The 8922-nt window shown below is 45.0% G+C and overlaps 1 long non-coding RNA gene across 1 annotated transcript; it reads right to left on the reverse strand.

The window, feature by feature from the left end:
- Positions 1-571: 571 nt before the first annotated feature.
- On the reverse strand, positions 572-4013 carry LOC307211990. The gene is made up of 2 exons (XR_013836695.1): positions 3395-4013; positions 572-705 (listed from the first exon to the last, which is right to left on the reverse strand). It is a non-coding gene; the product is annotated as an uncharacterized lncRNA (long non-coding RNA).
- Positions 4014-8922: the final 4909 nt, after the last annotated feature.

An 8922-nucleotide genomic window follows, 5' to 3' on the forward strand; every position in this document is an offset into this window, starting at 1 on the left:
GGGCTGAGAGACTTCAGAGAAGTGTGACTGGCCCAAGGTCACCCAGCAGCTGCATGTGGAGGAGCGGAGATGCAAACCCGGTTCTCCAGATTGCAAGACTACCGTTCTTAACCACTACACCACACTGGCTCTCGCTCTCTCGCTCTCACTCTCGCTCTCGCTCTTTCTCTTTCTCTCTGCTTGTACTTCCTCTGGTTGGTTGGTTTTTTAACAAGAATCCCAACAGCAAAAAAAGTGGGGAAGATGTGTGAGAAAAGATGTATGGTTTTGTTCCAGCCCAAACCCAGTAGCAACAGAGGAAAAAAGAGAGTAAGTTAGGGGCGGGAAGAAGTGTGTTTGTATAGTTCAATCCACTTAGAACAGAGTCTGGATGTTTCTGTTGGGGTGGGAATGTAATGTAGGAGCTTGCAGGTGGTCAGTGCTGTGGGGAGCATATATATAACAAGATGCATTCCTGGGTTGGTGAGTGATGGGATGGAACTTCAATAAGTTATCATTGCCTTCTTTCCGACTCAACCTCAGAAAGACATACCCTCTTCTGGCATTCATAACAACAGAACTTAAAACAAAGTACGAGACTAAAAGCCCATTTTTATTGTATAATTTCAGATGGTTGGCTGTGGCTGTGGGAGGGAGACATCATGGACTCAGAACCTCTGGATTGGCTGATACACAGCACACAGTTGGTTGACGCTCTTCAGTCATCTATAATCTATAAACAGAACATCAGAATAAGAACCAAAGAGCACATTGGAAGAGTTTATAACAAAATACTAGACTCATGTGAGATAAATTCGGCCCAGGGTTACCCAGTAAACATCATGGCCGAGCTGAACCGCCACCCTGACCCTCAATTAGCATTAACAATCAATAATTATTAAAATTGTATACAGCATCTTGAGATTCCCCACCCCACCTTTATCAGTACTGGGTACCAAAATGCCTTTCTTTGGTTCGGAAGGGGTCACTGCCATCACAATTTATAATCTGGGCTCATGCCGCAATAACTGTACATTATGCTGAAGTAAGTCCCACTGACAACAGATGGAGTCAGAGCCAACCCAAAGGGGCTAGAGAAGAAGCAATCCCTTACAATTCAAATGTCAGTTGCAGCATTTTTTTTCTGCCCAGAGAAAGATGGGAGGGACCTTTTTTCCATAGCTATCACTCACATCAAATAGAGCCATACTTCTAAAACAGGTTGAGGATTCACCAAAGACATCTGTGAGTGCTGGAAGACTTGTTCCCTGGCTTGCAGGCCTTTTCTCACCTGGCCTAGGAAGGTGGGGCCTGGACTGACTCCAGCTACAAAAGCTGAGGCTACAGACCCTTGGGCTGGGATCTTGTTTAGTGGGGGTTGTAGAAGAGTGGGGGTTTTGCTGTTATTTATATAATCTTTTTGTATCTTTGTTTTTAGATGATTCATGATTTATGTGAAAATTGCTCAGTTGGATTGTGTATTTATTGTTTATGACTGATTCTGTTCAGTTTGTAATTGTGTGATTTGTTTTCATGTTGTAAGCCACTTTGAGCATGGTTTCAACTATGGAAAGGTGGCAGCCAAATAAAATGATGTATGCATGCATGCATGCATTACTGTGAACTGTTGCCTTGAAGATAATATAATAATAATTTATTATTTATACCCTGCCCATCTGGCTGGGTTTCCCCAGCCACTCTGGGCAGCTTTCAACAAAAGATTAAAAATACATTAAAACATCAGTCATTAAAAACTTCCCTAAACAGGGCTGCCTTCAGATGTCTTCTAAACGTCAGATAGTTGTTTATTTCTTTGACATCTGATGGGAGGGTGCTCCACAGGGCGGGCACCACTATGAAGAAGGCCCTCTGCCTGGGTCCCTGTAACTTCGCTTCTCACAGTGAGGAAACTGCCAGAAGACCCTCTGAGCTGGACCTCAGAGCTGAACAATGGGGGTGGAGACGCTCCTTCAGGTATACTGGGCTGAGGCCATTTATGGCTTTAAAGGTCAGCACCAACACTTTGAATTGTGCTCAGAAACATACTGGGAGACAATGTAGGTCTTTCAAGACTGGTGTTACGTGGTCCTGGCGGCCGCTCCCAGTCACCAGTCTAGCTGCCGCATTCTGGATTAGTTGTAGTTTCTGGGTCACCTTCACCTCTTTGCTGCCACTATCACCACTTGGTAGGCTCAACATTGAGCTCTAAGCCATGTCCGGTCCGATTCAAAATGAGTCGGTAGGCTGCTAGGGATGTTGCTGCTGCTGCATGCGGCTAGTGGCGCCCCTCCAGAAACTCGCCACGTGGGTGGCAAGCAGCTAGGGACGCTTGCCGTGTGGGCAGCTAGCCCCACCCCGTTGGCCGGCTAGCCCCACCCCCGCCCCACTCCGGGAGCTGGGGCAGATAGCTCCGCCACTGCACCTCCCTGCAGAGGGGAAGGGTCATGGAGAAATCCAGTTGCACCAGGAAGTGATATGACCGTGGCACTTCTTTTGTTTTTTGTCAGATTACCTACGTCAATAGAGGTAGACACCAGGTCTAAGGCATGTCAGCACTATGAGTTGGGTCAAACTTATTCAGGGACAGCCCCATGGAAGCCATGCTTTCCATGAAGTCTGGAGTGGCCCCTCGTAAGGTCGTGTCAGCATGGATGTTAAAATCCCCTAGGACAACCAAGCTAGGTGTCTCCAGCAGAACATCCGCCATGACCTGAAGCAGCTCAGGCAGGGAATCCTTGGCACAGAGAAAAATCTTACAATCTACTGCAGCAATAGAGCCCTGTACCACATGCCCCAATATTTTGGGTCTTAGTGTCACATGGGACCTTATTGCAAATGCCTGGATGCTTGGCACACTTCTTTAGACTATTAACTGCCATGCTGATTTCACCACCTACTCCGCAACTCTCCTTATTCTTTTCTGTCCTCTCACCAGGGCCTCTGAAATTAGAAAGTTTCCACTCTCTTCAATCAGTGGTTTTCAGTAGACTTGTATCTTAGTACCAACAGCCAGATGGGCTGGATATAAATAATAAATTATTATTATATTATTATAACACCTTGAACTTGGGTCTGTGGCAGATCTGCACCAGTGCAAATCCTGAAAGCAGGGTGTTATATGCCTTTTACTGGAATCAAACAACTCAAATCATAGAGCGCCACCATTCCTCCTCATTCACCTTTTTTGGATCCTAACTCCCACATGTTCTGAGCATTGCTAAAGATGCTACTATACTGTCCTTTCACACAAAAATTGGCATACCTGTTTGCTTCAGCAAACTCACTCCTACACAGGCATTCTCTCAGATTCTTCTTCACAGTTCCCATCATGCTCCCAGCCTGGACCCTGCATTCCATTTAATGCAAGACTGATCTTGCAGATCACAAATGAGCACTTGAAGGAAACTTATCTTACTTTTTACAGCAGTAGATGTCGTCATGTTTTTGGCATATCACGCTTCCAGACCATTGCTTTTCATCTTCACCACACTTATCCTTGCATACGCCATTACATAATGGTTCTGGATATATGTTTCAAAAAGAGAGAGTTGGGTTAGATGAGCAGCTAAGGATGGTGAGCTGGAAGCTGTTGAATCTCATATCCCTTAGCCATGTCCTCTGACAAGAATCTCTTGATTGCAGTTTTCTATATGGGCTGGTTCAGATGTCCTATTCATTCAGCATTCATTCTGAATTACTTACACAAAGCTTATGCTGAGGTTAGGTTATATCTTTTTTAAAAAACCAAGTTTTTATTCCAATTTGTTTGTTGGAAAACAATGAACATTCATCCTGACTTGCTTGAAAGGTTCTTTTTATATGATTTCACCATGTTATCCAACCCACATTCCCATGCATTGTCCCATCACTTTCCTAACCTCAGAGAGTCAGTTTCCGCTTTTAACATGGATTTGTTCAACCAGGGCAACAAATAACTTATTATCCAGTTTAATTGAGCAAACCTAAATCTCTCACTATGCGTTTGAACCCCTCTTCCAAAATACCAGCAACCCACAGGCACCCAAAATTTCTTGTTTTTCGGGCAAAAAGCCCAGAATTAAGTTCAAGATACTTACTGATTCTAAAGAAAGAGGGGGGTTTGCCCTGCCGGACTTAAGACTCTACTATGAATCGGCAGCTTTCTGCTGGTTAAAAGATTGGCTACTTCTTGAAAATGCAGACATTTTAGACTTGGAAGGATTTGATAATAACTTCGGTTGGCATGCATATATTTGGTATGACAAGGTTAAAGTGTATAAGGGTTTTAAAAATCATATTGTTAGGAAAGCACTATATAACGTGTGGATTCGGTACAAAGATTTATTGGAAAATAAAACTCCCAGGTGGCTTTCACCTATGGAGGCCAAGGAGGTAAAGAAACTTAACATGAGAACAAATTGGCCAAAATATTCTGAAATTTTAGAACAAGAAGGTGGTGAACTTAAATTACAAAGTTATGAGAAAATAAAGTCCAAGGTACGAGATTGGCTCCATTATTTTCAAATAATGGAGGCTTACAAACAAGACAGGAAAATTGGTTTCCAGGTGGAGAAATCGAAACTAGAAACAGAACTGTTAGAACCTAATACTAAGAATTTATCAAGAATGTATAACTTGCTGTTGAAGTGGAATACAATAGATGAGACAGTGAAATCAGCTATGGTTAAATGGGCACAGGACATAGGTCATGACATTATGTTTGCTGACTGGGAGCAGTTATGGACCACAGGTATTAAATTTACGGCATGTAATGCCTTACGAGAAAACATCATGAAAATGATTTACAGGTGGCACATGACCCCAGTCAAGCTTGCGAAGATTTACCATTTGCCCAATAACAAATGTTGGAAATGTAGAGAGACTGAAGGTACCTTTTTCCACCTTTGGTGGACCTGCCCAAAGATTAAGGCCTTCTGGGAAATGATTTATAATGAGATTAAGAAAGTGCTTAAGTGCACCTTTAACAAGAAACCAGAGGCATTTCTCTTGGGTATGGTCGGCCAGTTGGTGTGGAAGAAGGATAGGAATTTCTTTTTGTACGCTACTACGGCAGCAAGGATTCTTCTAGCAAAGTATTGGAAGACACAAGAGCTACCCACGCTGGAGGAATGGCAGGCGAAAGTGATCGATTTTATGGGACTGGCAGAAATGACCGGCAGAATCCGCGACCAAGAGAAAGAGACTGTGGAAGAAGATTGGAAGAAGTTTAAGACGTATCTTAAGAACTATTATAAAATTGAGGAGTGCTAAAATGCTGAGGGAAAGGAAGACGTAGAATTGCAGCGGTAATTTGTGTTTGATTTTAGGGTGGAATTGAAAAGGAGAATGAACTTATATTTAATTGGCTAAAAAGGGTTGCTGAACAATTGTTTAAAATTAAGGATGCAAAAAGGGGAAGGTATGGGGAAGTCCGGGAAAAGAGGTTTATGGAAATAAGGCAAAGAAAATATGTTTTTTTGTGTTTGTTTTTATGTTGTTTTTGTGTATGTTAAAAATTTGGAAATCAATAAAAATTATTTTTTAAAAAAAAAAATTCTTGTTTTTCCTACCTTAAATTTAGTTCACCACACCTCTCCATCGGTTTGCTTTCTTTAAGCTCTCGTGAGAATATATCACCATTTTGAAGATCTCACGAGAATATATCCGCATTTTAGCACACATTTCTCATACACATTCTTGTGTAATATTTTAGCTTTGGTGCCCCCTATATTTTTGGGGTAGGGGCCAGCTCAGCCAATCACTCCCATGACCCAAAAGTGTGGAGCCAAAGCGTGGAGCTGAATGTGGCATGTCTCCAGCAGCTGGCTCCTTCTTCTCCTGCTGCTGCTGCTGCAGAGGGGAAGAAGGGGCGAAGCAGACTCCTGCTGGTGGCAAGTGCTAAGCAGAGGGGGAAGCCCCGGGCCATTGAGCCACATGGCCACCACATTCAGCTCTGCCCTCGGCTCCTCAGGATGCCTCTGGCTCTAACAATTAAACTTAAGTCACTCATACGATGCTCCATATTGTGGGTGGGGAGGGGGTGTAGAAGGCTGAAAGATCTGAACTAGGAATGTAGTTCAGTTTCTTCAGCTATTTTATACCAGCTCTATTAAAAGCAAATAGCAGTAAAAAAAATAGGGCTGTACATGCTCTACCCACCCACATTAAAAATGAATCCAGTGTCTAATTCAGCACTTTAAAGGTAAAGGTAAAGGGACCCCTGACCATTAGGTCCAGTCGTGACCAACTCTGGGGTTGCGGCGCTCATCTCGCTTTATTGGTCGAGGGAGCCAGCGTACAGCTTCCGGGTCATGTGGCCAGCATGACTAAGCCGCTTCTGGCAAACCACAGCAGCGCACGGAAACGCCGTTTACCTTCCCGCCAGAGCGGTACCTATTTATCTACTTGCACTTTGACGTGCTTTCGAACTGCTAGGTTGGCAGGAGCTGGGACCGAGCAACAGGAGCTCACCCCATTGCAGGGATTCAAACCGCTGACCTTCTGATCGGCAAGTCCTAGGCTCTGTGGTTTAACACACAGCACCACCCACGTCCCATAATTCAGCACTTTAGATCAGCCCTAATCGAATATGGAATGATATGATGCCAACTCTACCAGGATCCTCACCCTAGAAAAATTCAGGGGCAACACTAAAGCTTAATTAGCGTTTTAAAACCTAATTAAACATATACTCAGGATGTGGAAGAAGGAGGACACATTGCTGGGTGCTGCTATATGAGGGGGGTCAACTAGACCCCTGTGCAAGCAGGCTTGAGCTGTCCACATAGCTCTTTCAGTGCACGTCACAATCTAAGCAATATGCCCCTGTACCATACCTGTGGCCCTTACTAGGAAGGGAGAGAAGAAGGAGATGATGAAGAGGAAACCATAGATCAGGCAAGATAACTTCATGGCTGAATCAACTTGCTGGAAATTCTGAGGAGGGAACAGAAGGTGCTCCTTATTTATAGGCCATTGAATGACAGCAGTCCATCAAGGGATAGAGGAGGAGTTTGAAGTGCAGGTCTGTAATGTTGGGGTGGGGAGGGGCCTTTTTCTGTCACATTCCCATCTGGACAGCTTTCAGAGGGTGCACAATGCATTAAACAAAACCAGGAGACACCAACAGTTGCACACAGTGATGCAGTTGGGCATTTTTAGAATCTAGATTTAAGACCACATGAACATAAGAAGACCACGACTGCATCAGACTGAAGCATCCTGTTATCATACTGGCCAGACAGATGTCTGAGGGAAGCCCACAAGACAAGCATGAGTATAGCAGCAACACTCTCCCAGCTTCTGACTCCCAGCGGTCGGTATTCAGTAGTGTGGTGCTAAAACTGGCCTTCCAGGTTCTCCAAAGCTTTCTTCCAATGTGAAAGAGGTTTTTCAAGGTGCCATAATTCATCAAATCTTAAAAACTTCCCTAAACAAGGCTGCCTTCAGATGTCTTCTAAAAGTCAGATAGTTGTTTATTTCTTTGACATCTGATGAGAGGGCGTTCCACAGGGCGGGCGCCACTGCCGAGAAGGCCCTCTGCCTGGTTCCCTGTAACTTCGCTTCTCGCAATGAGGGAACCGCCAGAAGGCCCTCAGCGCTGGACCTCAGTGTCCAGGCAGAACGATGGGGGTGGAGATGCTCCTTCAGGTATACTGGACCGAGGCCATTTAGGGGTTTAAAGGTCAGCACCAACACTTTGAATTGTGCTCGGAAACGTACTGGGAGCCAATGTAGGTCTTTCAGGACCTACAGAATAACCCCATAGTTTGTCAAAGACCCATCTTGCCAGAGGTGGATTGAGGGTAGTGTAACCAGTTTGGCCACATTGGGTGCCGGTGCCACGGGGAGTGCCACAACAATGATGTTGAATGGAGCACAAGAGGTGGGGGTGCCAAATTTTACTATCACACTGGGTGCTGCTGAAATTTGAGAGCCCCAAGTGCACCACTGATCTTACCCATAGCAGCCAAGCAGGTGCCCACAAGCCTGACCTGACTGCAACAACACTTCCCCACTTGTGAGTCCCAGGAAATGGCAGTTAGAGGCATCCTGCCCTCAACTTAAGCCTCCTACAGGGCCCCACTTATTTAACTTGTAATGTCTACTACTTCACTTAATTCCCAGTGCGGAAAACCGGCTGCTTCTGAGGCCCTCCTAGTCACTTTGCCGCTGAGTAGAGTCTTGGACTTCTGCCCCAAACCCAGTCTTGGTGGCGCCACTAGTTGAACCCAGGAACTTCAGCTGGCAAATGATGCTCTCTGACACTGAAATAAGGCCCCTCGCCATAGATGGCAATCTGTAAATAGCCCATGAGGAAGCCGTTGCTAATAGCCCATGAACGATCAGGATGCAGCCTGAAGGATACAGTGTTCTCTTAAATAGCCACTATTCAAAATGTATGCATTATAGTGTATTTAAGCATGTAGTTCCTGATCACCTGCACGCATTTTGAGAGGAGGCCTGTTTGCTAGATATCTTCTAGTCTAGATTCAGACCAGGCCCGAGGATGGCAATCAGGGTTCCATTTCTTAACAGTTTTAGCAGGAAGCTACAAGGTATGGCGGGACGCAGGTGGCGCTGTGGGTTAAACCACAGAGCCTAAGACTTGCCGATCAGAAGGTTGGCAGTTCGAATCCCTGCGACGGGGTGAGCTCCCATTGTTCGGTCCCTGCTCCTGCCAACCTAGCAGTTTGAAAGCACGTCAAAGTGCAAGTAGGTAAATAGATACCGCTCCGGCGGGAAGATAAACGGAGTTTCCGTGCGCTGCTGTGGTTCACCAGAAGCGGCTTAGTCATGCTGGCCACATGACCCGGAAGCTGTACACTGGCTCCCCCGGCCAATAATAATAATAATAATAATAATAATAATAATAATAACAACAACAACAACAACAACTTATTATTTGTACCCCGCCCATCTGGCTGGGTTTCCCCAGCCACTCTGGGCAGCTTCCAACAAAGA

This window comes from Podarcis cretensis, assembly GCF_951804945.1.
Source record: "Podarcis cretensis genome assembly, chromosome: 3".
Classification (NCBI taxonomy): domain Eukaryota; kingdom Metazoa; phylum Chordata; class Lepidosauria; order Squamata; family Lacertidae; genus Podarcis; species Podarcis cretensis.